This window comes from Sapajus apella, unplaced genomic scaffold, assembly GCF_009761245.1.
Source record: "Sapajus apella isolate SASKATOON/1434 unplaced genomic scaffold, GSC_monkey_1.0 scaffold4, whole genome shotgun sequence".
Taxonomy (NCBI): domain Eukaryota; kingdom Metazoa; phylum Chordata; class Mammalia; order Primates; family Cebidae; genus Sapajus; species Sapajus apella.
Genome location: NW_022436944.1, coordinates 48,170,232 through 48,187,202, shown reverse-complemented (window position 1 = coordinate 48,187,202; position 16,971 = coordinate 48,170,232). Strand labels below are relative to the sequence as shown.

At 34.2% G+C, this 16,971-nt stretch overlaps 1 protein-coding gene across 1 annotated transcript in view; it reads right to left on the bottom strand.

Moving 5' to 3' along the window:
* The window catches only part of ZCWPW2 (zinc finger CW-type and PWWP domain containing 2), a 166,642-nt gene extending 149,676 nt beyond the window's left edge, over nt 1–16,966 (bottom strand). Inside the window, exon 1 of the mRNA XM_032259677.1 lies at nt 16,902–16,966. The gene's annotated coding sequence lies outside the window, so the exon portion shown is untranslated. The remainder of the gene's footprint in view (nt 1–16,901) is intronic.
* Nucleotides 16,967–16,971: the final 5 nt, after the last annotated feature.

Genomic DNA, 16,971 nt, shown 5'->3' with positions numbered 1-16,971 from the left:
CTGGGTTCAGGCAATTCTCCTGCCTCAGCCTCCTGAGTAGCTGGGATTACAGGCACGCACCACCATGCCCAGCTAATTTTTTGTATTTTTAGTAGAGACGGGGTTTCACCATGTTGACCAGGATGGTCTCGATCTCTTGACCTCGTGATCCACCCGCCTCGGCCTCCCAAAGTGCTGGGATTACAGGCGTGAGCCACCGCGCCCGGCCATCTTCTAGTGGATTTTTTTTTAACTGATAAAGTAGAAAAAGAAATATACCCTAATAGGTTAAAACAAACCAAACACCCATTTTACACAGGTAAAACCTTCACAAATGCCAACTGAATCCATAGCTAAAACTGCATTGTGCAGGTTTTCAGTGACATTGTCAGTCACATAATACAAACAAAACAGTCAACTATTTATACCCTTGGTAAGCTCTCTAGAAATGTAATCCAAGAAGCATTAACCTTTCCTTTGTGTCATACTTAAGACTTGGCATGTTTTATTTTTCAGATACATAATATTTTAATAGAAATATTAGTTACTATGTGGTAATGCTTTGGTACTATTCACATAGAATCTTTTATCCCAAAGATTTCCATTTTCCAAAGAGGAGCTATGGTTCTGCTTTAGGCATTTATAGAAATTAAACACATTATCAAATATTAATATGGGGGAAATGACACAGGATACAACAAGACAGTCAAGTTAACTCTGTATATTTAGGAATTACCTTCTCCTTCAAGGTATTTCCACTAGAAAGCTTAGTCTGCCCTGATTAATATTTCAGTAGTACAGGATTGAGTGATCAGAACCTTGGCAACACCTTAAGTCAAAATTGTTAACAAATACTGCTAGTGTGAAGTCCATGTGATTTAGTTATTATAAATTTATTATTATGAGGAGAAACAAGTATAGTCAGTCATCATTGAAAATGCTTCAACTATTGCTTCTTAATAGGAAAGACTGAAACTAACATTTGGTTTACCGTACAATTAAAATAATATATTGTGTCCTGAAATGTCCTTAATTTTACTCATTAGAACAATATTTTGAAAGACTTAAGGCACTTTACAGCAGCATCCAGCTTTCCTATCAAAGACTCAGTTATCTTAAATGCTGTATATGCCTTTTTCTCTTTCATTAAGCTAGATATTAGCTTGAGTTTGTAAAAATGGAGAAAAGAACCAATAAAAAGATTCTATGAATTGTCTTCAGCAGAATAGCAAGTATCCAAACAAAAGCAGGAAAACCACTATTATCAGCTGCACTGTGTGCCCTCTTCTCCTAAAACATTCACATGCTAAAGTTCTAATCCCCAGTAACTCAGAATATTACTCCATTTAGAGTTAGGGTTTTTAAAGTGATAATTAAATTAAAATCAGGTAAATAGGGTGAGCCTTATTCCAATATAACTAGTGTCCTTAGAAGAAAAGAAAATTTGGAAACAGACACATACAGAGGAAAGACAATGTGAGGACAGGGAGAAGATGGCTTCTTCAAGCCAAGAAGAGAGGTTAGATTCTTCCCTCACAGCTCTTAGAAGGGACCTATCCTGTCAACAGGGCTATCTTAGGCTTGATCTCAGGCTTCTAGCTTCCAGAATTGTGAGAAAATTAATTTCTAGGTTTGTTTGCTTTTGAGACAGAGCCTTGCTCTTGCTGCCCAGGCTGGAGTGCAATGGCGCGATCTCGGCTCTCCGCAAACTCTGCCTCCCAGGTTCAAGTGACTCTCCTTCCTCAGCCTCCTGAGTAGCTAGGATTACAGCCATGTGCCACCATGTCTGATTAATTTTGTATTTTTAGTAGAGATGGGGTTTCTCCATGTTAGTTAGGTTGGTCTCAAACTCCCGACCCCACCCACCTTGGCCTCCTAAAGTGCTGGGATTACATGCGTGAGACACCGCGCACAAATTTGTTTTTTAAGCCAGCCAGTCTGTTGTACCTTGTTACAGAATTCCTAGTAAATTAATACAGCCACTTTATTCTTCCAAAATTTTGTTTTTGAGATAAGGTCTCTCTCTGTTGCCCAGGCCTGAGTGCAGGGGTGGGATCATTGCTCACCACAGCCTCCAACTCCTGGGCTCAAGCAATCCTCCCACTCAGCCTCCTGAGTAGCTAGGAATACAGCCTTGTGCCACCATGTCCATCTAATTTATTTTTAGTAAAGACAGAGTCTCACCGTGTCACCCAGGCTGGTGGTGTTCTAAAATTTACATACACAGTTGGCCCTTGAATAACACAGGTTTGAACTTCATGAGTCCACTTAGATGAGGATTTTCTTCTACCTTCATCATCCCTGAAACAGCAAAACCAGCCCTCAGTCTTCTCAACATAAAGGCAGTGAGGACAAAGACCTTTATGATGATTCACTTCCACTTAATAAATGGTAAATATATTTTCTCTTATGATTTTCTTAGTAATGTTTTCTTTTTCTTAGGTTTATTGTAAGAATACGGTATGCAATAGATATACAAAATATGTGTTAATTGACTGTTTATGTTATTGTTAAGGGTTTTGATCAACAATAGGCTACTAGTGAAGTTTTTATGAAGGCAAGCAATTCCTGCAGTTTGGAACTTTGAGGAGGACAGATGAGTAAGGAAGTTTATTTTCTATTAAACAAAGGACTTCCCTATCTGCACCCTTTCAAGAGACTTCAGTAAAGACTTAAATTAATAATTTTTGTATTTTTCTGTGTATATATATATACATATATCTACATGTATATGTTATATATACGGTAAAGTTCAACAAAGACTATATATCTTAAATATAGCATATTATCAGGTAGAGAACAGACTTGTAGAAAAAGATAACGTTTTGGCGTTGGGTGGGAACAGAGCTTTGAAAAACAGTGGACTCATTCTGCATATGTTTTAAGGTTGAATATGCAGGACTCGCTGACATATTGTATGTAGGAATAAAAGGAAAGAGATTAATCAAGTTTGACTACTAAGATTTCAACCTAAATAATCTGATAAAAGTTAGTGACATTTATGTTTCCAGAAAAACTAAATGATTGTGTTGGGCATTACTTAGAATTTTCAGGAGTGAAGACAGAGAAGTTGCCATTGGGTGTCAAGATGGAAGTCATCTATGACGTGACAAGAGCAATGCCAGGTTTGTAGTAAAGATGAAATCCTCATTGAAGTATGCTAAAGAGAATTATAAAGAAAGGAAATGGATAAAACAATTTTAGGTAATTCTTGAGTAGTTGTTTTTGTTTTCATTTGTCTGCTTCTGTGGAAGTGAGGAAATGCAAAGAAAAGAGCAAGCTGGAAAACATTGTGGGGTCGCAGCAAGTTATGACATATATTTATACAGGTGGTGGTGGAGAAGGAGTCCAGTATAAAAAAAATAAACTTGACTTGATGTTTTTGTTCCAAGATTAGATCTATTCCATCATAATTCACCTGTGCCTTTGTTCCCCCAAACAGAAAGCCACCTTCTAAGAAATTCCTTGATATGTTACGTGAGCTAAAATTGGTCAAATTTTTCTGTTCTTTAGTTTTGTTATGGAAAAGGTTTCTCGTTTTTTTTTAATTTAAAAGCATTATTGTGAGATATAACTCACATTTCACAAAATTCACCCATTTAAAGAGTGGGTGAATTTCTTTTTATGTCCTAGGTTCCTTAATGTTGCTCAAGTACTGACTGATGTTAATACATTCAGTGTAAAAAAAAATGTTTTGGAAATAGAACAGAGATGTATTTTCCTTCTGAACTTTGTTTCAACAACCCATTTTAAAGCAGAAGATATTTATTGTATACAAGTAGATTTCAGAAAGATACACAGATAAACTTTCTAATTGTCGATAGTCAGGGAAGAACTCACAGTAACGTTCTTAAAGACATTTTTTTGGTTGATTTTTTGTTTTAACCTCAAGAATTTTACCCTCATTCTATAGCACTTGTTTAAGGCTATCTTTTAAATGTATTCTTTCTCTCTTTCCTGTTACATCCCCTCAGTGATTATTCTAAATCTTTTTCATTCTAGACCACACTCCTCATTCTCAAAAGAGAAATCTTCCTCTGGCTTTACAAGGATATTTCCATCACTTCTCAGCCAAATACCTACAAGCTTATCTAAAACTGCGCTCTCACTTATTTGCTACGGTTTCAGATTTTGATTCTCTTTTCTTTGTTCTAGAACTATTTCTTGAGGGTTTGCTATGAACCAGGTATAAATGCAATGAACCAGGTGTAAATGCAAATGTAAATACAAGATCCCCCCTCCCAAGTGATGATAAGAACTATTATGGGCCAAATATAGAATACTATGGAAGCACATAAGGCACACCTGATACTTTCAGGCAGTGTCCAGCTACTTGAGTGAAGTGATATCTAAGTTAATCCGAAAGACAATAAGTAGGAGTCAGTATGCCTATTATATGCCTCAGCGATCTCCATTCCCTCTGCATGCCACTCAATACATTGTATTATAGTTTATTTAATGAAGTCCTCTACAAGACAAGTCCACTTAGGACAAGGTTCATATCTATCTTATTAATTTCTTTATCCCTAGCATCTAAAAGAACACTTGTCAAAGAGGAACACTGAATAAATATTTATAAGGCATGAAATAATGAAAAAAATATAAACTTCAGAGTTAGACTGGCTTAGGTGGTGTTGATATTCAAAATATTTAACAACAATCATGGCCATATGTAACTGTTGAACATCATCCTTAAGTCTGGGCTTAAATTCTCACTTCATTTCCCATGAGTTTTTCAAATTAAGGCAAGTCAGTTAAATGATCTGAACATATTTTCATCATCTGTAAATACGTAGATGGTAATAATAGTTAATTTGTAGACAGTTTTAATGAAATTAAACAGCGTATGAAAAAACCCATTACAGTATCTGAGACACACTGAAGACATAATAAATGTTTGATTTCCTTTATAGACTGCTTTTAAGTGAGTTATATTTCTAGTTAGATAAGAAAATTAAAATGTGCAAAAACCAATGTAGAATGAGAGCACTCTAATTACTTGGTCTTTCATGATTTTAAGTGCTCAACAAATAATTAATTAGTTTTCTTCTAATCTTTAAACTGCATTTATCTTTAAGCTTCTCTATGATGTATATTTAACTTTCACTGTTCACTCTTTTACCGAATTAAGAAATTTGTGCCCATATGTCAACCTTATACTTAATGATCCCACAAAAATTTATTAAGAGCCTATATCTATGCAAAACTGTTATCATTCAAAGACTAGTTAATGCAGATACTGGTGGATAATTTCTAGCATAGCTCCAAGATGCTTAATAAAGAGTTTCTTTTCTTTTTTAATAATAAAGACAACTGATAGGTTTCATCCAAAGTCAGAAATCAAAGTAGAATGGACAAAAACAGCATATTGCCATGTTTGATGGCTGATGTCTTTTGCAACAACTATATTCTGCTGTGTTAAATATTTTCAAGGGAAAAGTAAGTAAATAATTGGAAATTTGATAAACTGTGTTAAATGCCAACTTCAAATCTTAATAATCAAGCTATATGCTTTAGGTCTACATTGAATGGCTATCAATTTTATTCAGTATATTAAGGCTTGTAAGAATAAAACAGATCTAACAAAGACAGTTAAAATCAAGTTCTTCACACTGTCTTAAAATATAATCATATTATAAATAAAAAAATTACATCCATAGATTGAATGAGAATACAAAATATAGACTGTTTAGTTATTTTTCCCTGCATGTGCCCTTTCTCAATTGACGTTAAGATTTAAGTTATATTGTCATGGAAGTCATAAAGCTGATTGCTTAAATGTAAAATTTTGTTGCCCTACTGTGAAAAAAGTCTTTAAGTTGACCACTTTCCTTAAACTACAGTACACAAAAATAGAATCTTGAGCTAATCTAATTAGACAATTGTAACTTGTCATTCAAAATGATTTATACATTGTCATTTACTTTCCTTATTTTTGAAGCAAATGTCATAATCCCAATAAACAGTAATAATGTTCTTACCCTCAGTTCCAGTGAGCAACTGTATAATGATTGTTTCAAGAATCACTACACAAATATTAAGTAAAGGACTCTCTCACAAGTTTTAAAATGAGAATGTAAAAATTAAAATGCATGATACAAAATTGACAGCATGCATGTATCACATCTGAAGCTGCAGAGTAAAACAACAGGTTGAAGATAGGAATAATTTGGAATTCTCCTCTGGAAAGAAACAAAACAAACTAAAGGTCTCCAAACAAATCAGTAGTAAAATATTAAAAAAATCATGTAGTGAATTTAATAATGGAAAAATATCTCTGTCTTCACTTTGAATTTCATTAGAACTGTCTAAAAACATAACTCAGGAATAAAGAATATAATTTCAATCTCAAAACTAAAATCATGCCTATGCTTAAACAGTATGTTCACAATATATTGTTAAATAAAAAAAGAAAATTGTCTAGTTCTGTTTAAGATTACAGACTAATTTATTTTTCCTTCCATTAAAGTTACACTTAAGACATAAAAATATATACATAAAAGAGAAAAAAAGGATTAGGGAGCAATCAGTGAACAAAAGATTTCAACATATATTTTGAGACAAAAGCTATATCATCAAAATGGTGGAGTACAAGCAATTTAGCTTCACCTCTCCTCGAGAAGAAACTAAAAACAAATACCTTCTGCCAAGATTACCACCAACAGTATTCCAGAACTGAAATCTGAGGACGAAGCAATCCCTGGGTCAAAAGAGAAGCGAAAAAAACTCAGCAGACAATAAAAAAATCAGATTTCTAGATTCCTGACACCATTCCCACAATCTGCCAGACACCATGTGCTGGTAAAGTTGAGTACAGAGATAAATCCAGAACTCTAGTACTGTAAGTTTGGGGTGCAACAGACTCACACCTCTAGAATGAAACTCCAAAGATAAATCTATCAAAAAAATAGCTAATCTGTAAAGAGATGGATAATATAAAAATATGTAAATGCTCGAGTTAATTTTTTATAAGGTATAAGAAAAAAATCTGTAAATGCAATAACTAAAAGTCAAAATGGGAGAGGAATGGAGTTAAAGTGTAGAGGTTTTTTTTTTAAATTTCTTCATTATTTGTTTCTATTCTTTGTGATCTAAGATAAGCTGTTATCTCCTTAAAATAACATCTAGAGATGTTTTTGTAAATTCACAATAAACACAATCCCAAAACCTGTAATAGATTCACTGAAAATATCAAGTACCAGCAATCCCACTGCTGGGTATATACCTAAAAGAAAGGAAATAAATATATTGAAAAGATATCTGTACTCCTATGTTTGTTGTAGCACTGATTACAATATCTAAGATTTGGAAGCAACCTAAGTGTCTATCAATAGATGAATGGATAAAGAAAATGTGATACATATTCACCAGGGGTACCATTTAGCCACAAAAAATGAATGAGATCCATCATTTGCAAGAACATGGATGGAACTGGAGATTATTATGTTAAATGAAATTAGCCAGGAACAGAAAGACAAACATTTCATGTTCTCAATTACTTGTGGGACCTAAAAATCGAAACAATTGAACTCATGGACATACAGAGTAGAAGGATGGTTACCAGAAGCTAGAAAGAGTGGTAGGAGAAGGGTGGGGGAAGTACAGATGGTTAATGAGTAAAAAAATATACATATATAACAGAAAGAATGAATAAGACCTAGTATTTGATAGCATAAAAGGATGACTATAGTCAATAATAAACTTCATTGTATTTTTTAAATAACTTAAAGAATGTAACTATATTATTGGTAACTCAAAGGAAAAATGCTTGAGATGGATACACCACTCTCCATGGTATGCTTATTTCAGATTACATGCCTGTATCAAAACATCTCAGGTAGCCCATAAATATATACACTTACGTACCCACAAAAATGTTTTCAAAAATCAACCAATAGATTAAAACATATCAGAATCACTTAACCACAAAGGAAGACAGTAAGAATGAATGAAAGAAAGAAAGGAATTACAAAGCAATCAGAAAACAAGCAACAAAATGGAAGTAGTAAGTCCTTACTTATCAATAATAACACTGACTATAAATTAACTCAATTCTCAAATTCAAAGGCAGAAAGTGGCTGAATTAATAAAGAAACAAGACCCAAAAATATACTGCCTACAAGAAACCCACTTCAACTATCAAGATGCATAGTTGAAGGAGGAAAAAGGTATTACATATAACTTGAAACAAAAAAAAATTAATAAAAGCAGGAATAGCTATACTTACATCAGGAAAAACAGAGTAAAAATCAGACTATAAAAAGAGACAAAGAGGGTCACTATATAATGATAAAAATATGAATTCAGCAAGAGGATAAAACAATTATAAACCTCTATGCACTCACCACTGATGCTCTCAAGTATACAAAGCAAATATTAAAGATCTAAAGAGAAGGACTGACTGCAATACAATAATAGTAAGGAACTTTAACACCTCACTCTTGGGAATACACAGATCACCCAGAAAGAAAAATCAACAAAAATTAACAAAAACCTGTTAAGCAAATTCAGTAAAATTTTGGATACAAAATCAACTACAAAAATCAGTAATATATATGTGTGTGTGTGTGTGTGTGTGTATATATATATATATATATGTGTGTGTATATATATATATGTGTGTGTATATATATATATGTGTGTATATATATATGTAGATGTGTGTGTGTGTGTGTGTGTGTGTATATATATATATATATATATGCCAACAGTGAACAATATGAAAAAGAACTCAGGAAAGCAATCCGATTTATAATATCTACAAAAATAAGTAATACCTAGAAATCAATTTAACCAAATAAGTGAAAGACCTATACAAGCAAAACCACTGATGAAGAGAAACAAAAAAAATGAAAAGACATCCCATACCCTTAGTTTGCAAAACTTAATATCATTAAAATGATAATACTACCCAAAGCAACCTACACATTCTATTTAATCCCTATCAATATATTAATGAGATTTTTCATAGAAATACAAAAAACAAACCTTACACTTACATGGAACCAAAATAGAACCTGAAGCAATCCTGAGCAAAAAGAACTGGCAGCATCACACTACCTGAGTTCAAAACATACTACACAAAGCCAAAGTAACCAAAATTGCATAAAAATAGACCTATAGATTAATGAAACAGAATAGAGAGAACCCAGAAATAAATCCACCCATTTATAGTCAACTTATTTGTGCTGGCATAAAAATTGACCGATAGACTAATGAAACAGAATAGAGAACCCAGAAACAAATTCACCCATTTACGGTCAACTCATTTGTGACAAAGGTACTGAGAACATACACTGGGAAAAGGATAGCCTCTTGAATACCTGGTGCTGGGAAAATTAGATAACCATATGTGAAAGAATAAAACTAATGTCCTGTCACTCACCATATACAAGAATCAAATCAAAATGGACTAAAGACTTGAGTCTAAGATGTGAAACCATGAAATTACTGCAAGAAAACATTAGAGAAATGCTTCAGGACATTGGTCTGGGCAAAAATATATTGCATGAGACAGCAAAAGCACAGGCAACAAAAGAAAAAATAAACAAATGAAATCACATGAAGCCAAAAAACTTCTGCATAGACAACAATCAACAAAGTGAAGAGACAACTTACAGAAGGAGATAAAACATGTTCAAACCATCCATCTGAGAAGGAATTCGTAACCAGAAACTATAGGGCTCTCAAACAACAAACAAACAAACAAACAAAAACCTAATTGTAAAATAGGCAAAAGATCTGAGTAGACATTTCTCAAAAGACACATAAATGGAGCTAGGTGCAGTGGTTCGCACCTGTAATCCCAACACTGTGGGAGGGTGAAGAGGGTGGATCACCTGAGGTCAGGCATTCAAGACCAGCCTAGCCAACATGGTGAAACCCCATCTCTACCAATAATATAAAAATTAGCCGGGCATGACAGCACACACCTGTAATCCCAGCTATTCAGGAGGCTAAGGGTGGAGAACCACTTGAACCTGGGAAGCAGAGGTTGCAGTGAGCCACAGATGGTGCCACTGCCCTTCAGCCTGGACGTCAGAGCGAGACTCTGTCACATACACACATACACAAAAAGCCAATATGAAAAAGGTATATGAAAAAAGGCTCAACATCACTAATCATCAGGAAAATACAAACCAAAACCACCATAAGATATCATCTCACCCCAGTTAAAAAGGCTCAGACAAAAAAATAACAAATGCTGGTAAGGATGTAGAGAAAGCGGAACCCTCATATTTTTTTTTTTGGTGGAAATGTAAATTAGTACAGCCACTACGTAAAACAGCACAGATGTTTCTCAAAAAACACTAAAGACTACCATATGATCCAGTAATCCCACTACTGGATACATATCCAAAAAAAGGAAATCATTATATCAAAGAGAGAGCTTCACTCTCATGTTTATTGTAAAGCTATTCATAATAGCCAAAATATGGAATCACTCTAAGTGTCTATCAATGGGTAAATGGATAAAGAAAATGTAAGGGGTTTTTATAGGTAGATAGATAGATAGATACAGACCATGGAATATTATGTAGCCATAAAAAAGAAAAAAAAATCATGTCTGTTACAACAACAGATGGAGCTGGAGGCCATTATCCTGAGTGAAAAAACTAACAGAAAATCAAAAACCACATGTTCTCACTTGTAAGTTGGAGCTAAACAGTGAGTACACATGGAACTACAGAGGGGAATAATAGACACTGGGGACTCTAAAAGGAGAGAGGTAGGAAAGGGATGAGGGTTGAAAAATTGCCTATTGGATACAATGTTCATTATTCAGGTGATGGGTACACTAACAGCCCAATACGTCAAAGCTAGGCAATATGTCTATCTATCCAACAAAACTGCACTTCTATCGCCTGAACCTATTAAAATAAAATAAAGGAAAAGTTACCAAAAAAGGTTGTAAATAATGCACAGAAAAAGATTTAGCAGGCTGTACTTCAAAATGTATTAATATCGATGGCTACATTGTAGTTTTATTTTGCTCTGTTTTTCAATAGGTACTTTCTAAACGTTTGTAACTGAAGAATAAAAGGTATTTTTAAAAAGTTATTATTTCATTCTGTGATGAAATAATATCCAATCTTCAGAAATTTTGATTGTTAACATTTCATGATTTGCTTATTTTCCTTTTCTAAAAAAAAATCTGATGTTTCTCTTAAACCTCTAAAAACATTCATGACTTTATATCATAAGAAGACTACTATAGATGGTTCTTTGACATGTCATATGAATTTTAGGATAGTTATTTTCTGTTGTTGATTTTTTAGCAATAGCCATATTAGTGGCTGTGATGTTAATCATTTTAATTCCAGTCATGTCTGTTAGTAGTGCATTCTTTTCCTGTTTATTCTATCAGTTACCAAAGGATGTATATTAAAATCTACTTTAGATTTGCCTCTTAGTTTCATCAATTTTTACTTCATTTCTTACGAGGCTGTTTCTTTAGATGCAGATAAATGGAATTGTTTTATCTTCTGGTAGAAGTGATACTTTTTTTCCTGAAAGTCTGCTTTGTTTCATGTTACTATAATTATTCAGTTAAGTATTTCTAGGTAGTAACAGTTTTCTGTGTTTTCTCTGATCTTTAAACTTATTATCTAGCACAGGTATGTGCACATATTATCTTACTTCAAACAATGCATGTATTGAATTGTCTAGTTAGGAAAACAAAATACTTTTCAAACAGAAAATTTTAATTATTCCAGAAAAAGGATTGTTGGAGGGTAAAATGAGACATAAATGCCTCCTGCAACTTCTGACCATAACATTCAGATAGCAATCTAATCTATTACGAAGACTTCAGAGAACATTGAGAATTCTTATTTTAGTTTTGGGTGGTTTGTGGAGAAAAACCTTTCTATTTCAAGTATAAAGGATGTGTGGCTTTGAATTGTACTATACAACACTTGATGTTGAAAAAGTGATGATGCTTTATTGGTACATATTCCAAATAAATTTAAGACTCAATGTATTCTAGTAAAATTCCTTACCCAGACATACAAGATCCTCTTGTAAATATGTTTTCGTTTAGGACAAATATGTGAGAACCAGATCTATAATTCTCAAACTAATGTTAAGAGAATTTTTCTGGGGTTCCCCAATTCTCTGAGAATTTGAAAATTATTTTTAAAATATCAATGATCTAAGAAATTAAATACTGTAAAAAAATAATCAGGGTCACCTGAATGAAAATCTTGTCAGTGTGTACACATACCCAATTTCAGTGCCTATATTGGGAGCATTTACAAGAGCTGGTGGAGAAAGAGGCTCAGCTATATTCAGAAGCTCCATCAAAAAATGTTAAGGAGTCATTTCAGGAGTTTAAGAAAAGTATAATGATAACATTTACAGTTTTTAAAGATCGCTTTGAAATGAATATAAAGAATGTGTTGGAAGAAAAAAAATTTTAAGTGAAAACTATTGCAATAGTTCAGACAACTAAGGAGTAAAACCCATAAAACTAGGTGAACAGATTTGACTGTGGGATGAGGGAAGGGATTACTAAAGCCAAAAGGGAATGATATAGAATGACTATCAAGAGCAAATAATTAATAAGGTAATTTCAGTGAATAAATAACACATTTTTGAGGGAGACTTAAGAATCACTTGAGTATTTATTCATAGGCAATTCAAAATCTTTATCTTAAGGAAACCATATCTAATTTTGTAATTCATACAAAGTATATTAGTCAGGGTTCTGTAGAAAAACAGAACCAATAGGATGCATAGATAGATATGTTTGGATATATATACATATATAATTGGCCCATGTGAGTATGGAGGTAGACTCCCATGATCCGTCATATATAAGCTAGAGAACCAGAGAGTTCAGTCCAAGTCCAAAGGCTTACAAACCAGAAGAGCCAATGGTATAAATTCTAATCCACAGGCAGAAAACTTATGTCCCAGCTCAAATATTCAAGCAGAGACAGCACGAATTCTCCCTTTGTCTACATTTGGTTCTATTCAGGCCCTCAGTGGATTGGATGATGCTGCCCACTCTATCTACTATTCAAATGCTAATCTTATCTAAAAACACTCATAGACATCCCATAAAGAATGTCTAACCAAATACATGGGCAGCCCATAGCACACAATAAAGTTGACAAATAAAATTAACCATCACACCACATCAAAAATTTCACTTTTGTGAAATTTTCTTTCTCTTTTGCTATATAAGCTATTTGAAAAATGTAGCTTAATTTCTTTCGATAGATCTTAATGAATTTTAATGTCATCTTTTCATTAATATTTATTTGTAGTTTTATAAAATGGCTCTCCTCTGAATAATTGGCTTTGTCTTCCTGGTTTTTACAATATAAATGAAAGCCTCAAAACAGAATTTATTGTTCTCTTCCCATTCTAGGTAGGAAAAAAAGAATTTTTTTTCTTTAGAGGCAAATATAGTAACTATTGGTAAAAAATAAAAAAAGGGTATTTCTTATCATGTTGTTAAATTTCACACAGCTTTTTGTCAATGTGCCTGGTTTCTCTAATAGGTTTTACCTCCTCTACTTTAAGAAAGCCATTTTGCCTATTTCATCCCAGTGCCTAAAACAGTGTCTGGCACATGGATTGGTGCTCAATAATTTGCCAAATATTTAATAAATGAACAAATTCATATCTCAAATAGCAAAAGAGTATAACTGCAAAGCTTCAGAGGAGGGTTTCTCTTACTTTGTTAATTAAGTCGTATAGGATTCCCCTTACTGGGTCTTCTCTGTACAATCTACCAACCACCTCCTGGGTTTTCTGTTGATGTTCTCATGTTGGCTGTTCTCATATTTCTTCTCCCTATTATTCTTTAAGTCAAAGGCTTTCTAGGACCATTAGTTTTTCTTCACCATGTTTCTGCCAGAAAATCATTGAATTTAGCCATTGTGCAGACAATTATGGTACTCATGTTTTATTTTGAAAAAAACAAAAAGCTCTGTCAGTAACCAATTCCTATTGAACACAAAACATATTTGAATCAAAAAGTTCTTAGTGAAGCACAGATTGTATGTCTAGGACAAACTGTCTGCTAGAGTCAATAGTCATAATTTCTTTTATAAATGGAATATAAATGCCATGGTAATTTAAAATCTACCATCATCCATCTTTTTGAAAAGTACATGAACAAGCTCTCCTTTAGCAGCTGCGAACTTGATATCATCCCTCCTTTCCTTGAATTCATATTTCCATCTCACTTCCTCCACATAAGCTTATCCTAACATAACATATTTTAAGGTTTCAAAATATTTAAATTGATCACTCTATCATAATTCCTTAAAACATAAAAAAGTAAATTTTAAAATTTCCAAGAACATAAGTTCTAATATTGTGTCATCATTAAATTACTAGAATACTGTTGATGAATATTTAACATATAACAAACTACAGTTATTTTAAAATATAAAAAGCTTTTTTTCTTTTTTGAGACAGAGTCTCACTCTGTCGCCCAGGCTGGAGTGCAGTGGTACAATCTCGATTCACTGCACCCTCTGCTTCCTGGGTTCAAGCAATTCTCATGCCTCAGCCTCCCCAGGTGGCTGGGACTACAGATGTGAGCCACCATGCCTGGCTAATATTTGTATTTTAGTAGAGACAGACTTTCGTCATGTTGGCCAGGCTGATCTTAAACTCCTGATCTTAGGTGATCAGCCTTTCTCAGTCTCTCAAAGCTCTGGGATTACAGGCATGAGCCACCATGCCTGGCCTATAAAATATAAAACATTTATTGGAAATGCATGTCATAAAGAAATGGACAGAATCTTCTGCCCCCTCCCTCATTATGCCATGTACCCAGAAATAAATATTACTTATTGCTAGAAAGAAATGGAATTCAGGTTAATTCTATTTTTGTATGTTATATTCTTCCATTCCAAATGTTTGGGAGTGTAATGATTTCTGGTTATAGCAATAGTAATTTGTGTGAACTCCTAAGTTATGTACCAAAAATCACACAGGGGTATGTAGCAAAAATCATTTTTAATGATCAGCTGGTAACTCAATTTGGTCCTCCTGCAATTATTTTCTAAATTGAATTTGTAGGTACAAAAAATATAATGGTTCAAAAGAAAAGAAACTGGCCCAAACTTGGCCTTGGAGACAGCTTTTTGGATGATGTAATTCATAACTCCCTCTTGGGAAAATATGAATATTCCTGAACAAAATGCCTAAGCAAAGTTCCAATAACTTTCAATGGAATCAAGATGCTCTGGAAAACCAACCACTCACAACTAGTTGGCTATCAGTTAAGATTATCAGTTAGGACCCCTACATTCTTTTCTTTCTGTTATTTAGCTTAACAATTATCTAACCATTCTCTTTTCCTATAAAATGTCCCTATCAATACTGTAACTTTTAATTAACTTAGCAGAGGTCTTTCCCCGATAATAAACCTTTAATACATGATTACATCTAAACTGTGTAACAAGTTTTCTCTAATAATTCATTTTATTTGCTAAAGTTAATTAAAGCAGAAACAGGGTGGAATGTGACCATTTGCAGCTAAATGCAATGAATATATGGATTACATTTTGTCATAATCTAGCAGGAGTTCCACAGCCCAAAAAGAAAAATTAAGATGTTTTGCTCGACTAAAATAATAAAATTTGTATATCCTGGTTAAGCAAATATGTTTGTTAATAAACGCATTATACGTTTGTTAATAAACCCATTGTATGGTACGCATTGTAAAACAAAAATGGACTCTCACCAGATAAAACTTCAAAATACTGATTTATGACACTTTATTTTTATTTACCCTGAAAGAAAAGATTCAAATGATTTTCCCTGCCTTTTCAACAATGCTAAAATTATTTTAAATTATGAAAGAAGATTAGAAAACATTTCTACACCTTCAAATTAAAAACCAGGTTACCACTTTATTTCTGATGACTCGTGATGCCTCAACCAATTGTGCTAGCATTCTTCAAAACTCTGCTTGTAAAAACACACCACCTAATGGTTCAGTTTGAAATGGAAAATTCTCGAAATGCATCATGGAAGCAATCAAAAAAGTTAAGGACTGGTACTTGCTCAAAATATTAAAAACACTGCTTTCCTCCCGTCTCCAGCCCAGTAAATTGAAGCAAATCATTTCCTTTCTCAACGATAACACTACTAAAGATTTCTATGTATTTTTTAAAATATAACTTCAACTTCTGGTCTTTGTTCATAAGAGCTATAAATTTTCACTTAAATCTGAACCAAAAAAGAGAGGTTTAGCAACAATAAAAACGTATTTTCAAGTGAACCCTTGAGTGGAATTCATCCTGTTGGACTGACAGTTGGGCTGATAGGTAAGCCTGCAGATGACAACATACTGCTGTAAGGCGGTGGTGAGGAATGTCCGTATTGCTAATCGGCGATTAGTGAAGTTAAATTTCCTATAATTATTGCCCCTTATTTGTTTATTTAATTAATAATACCCTAGAGCTACAGGGGTTCCATCTGGCTGCGACCTGCAATGACTGTAATTAATTCAACTACTCGTGACTCCAAAGCTAGGGACTATCATTTAGAAAAACCAAAGTGGTGGCAACTCCAGGGAAGCCAGATACAACTTTGGCATCTTCACCCTGTGTCTCATTCCACAAACTGTGCAGTGTGCTAGAAGCCGCGGTGTCGTTTGTGGGTAACTACAGTCCCCTAAGCTATTCGTCGAGCTTGTACCTCAACTGACTGCCTGAGGGCTTGCAACGGAGCCTTGAAAACAGGCTACTGAGGGTTAAACGGCTTCTAACAGGCTTCCCAGTTCCCAGCCACGTCAGGCGATACCACCTCGTAAACCTGTAAAGGCGCTACTGAGCCGAGCACCACACGCTCGGGGACCCCCAAGAGGACGCTGAGTGAAAAAGACGCGCTAGAGGGCGCCCCTGAAAGCGACGCTTGGCCCAAGACACGAGGGATGGTAACGCTCTTACCCAATACAACTCCACTCCACTCCGCCGCCGCTGCCGCCGCCACCGCCTCCTGGCGTCGCGCGGCCCCGCC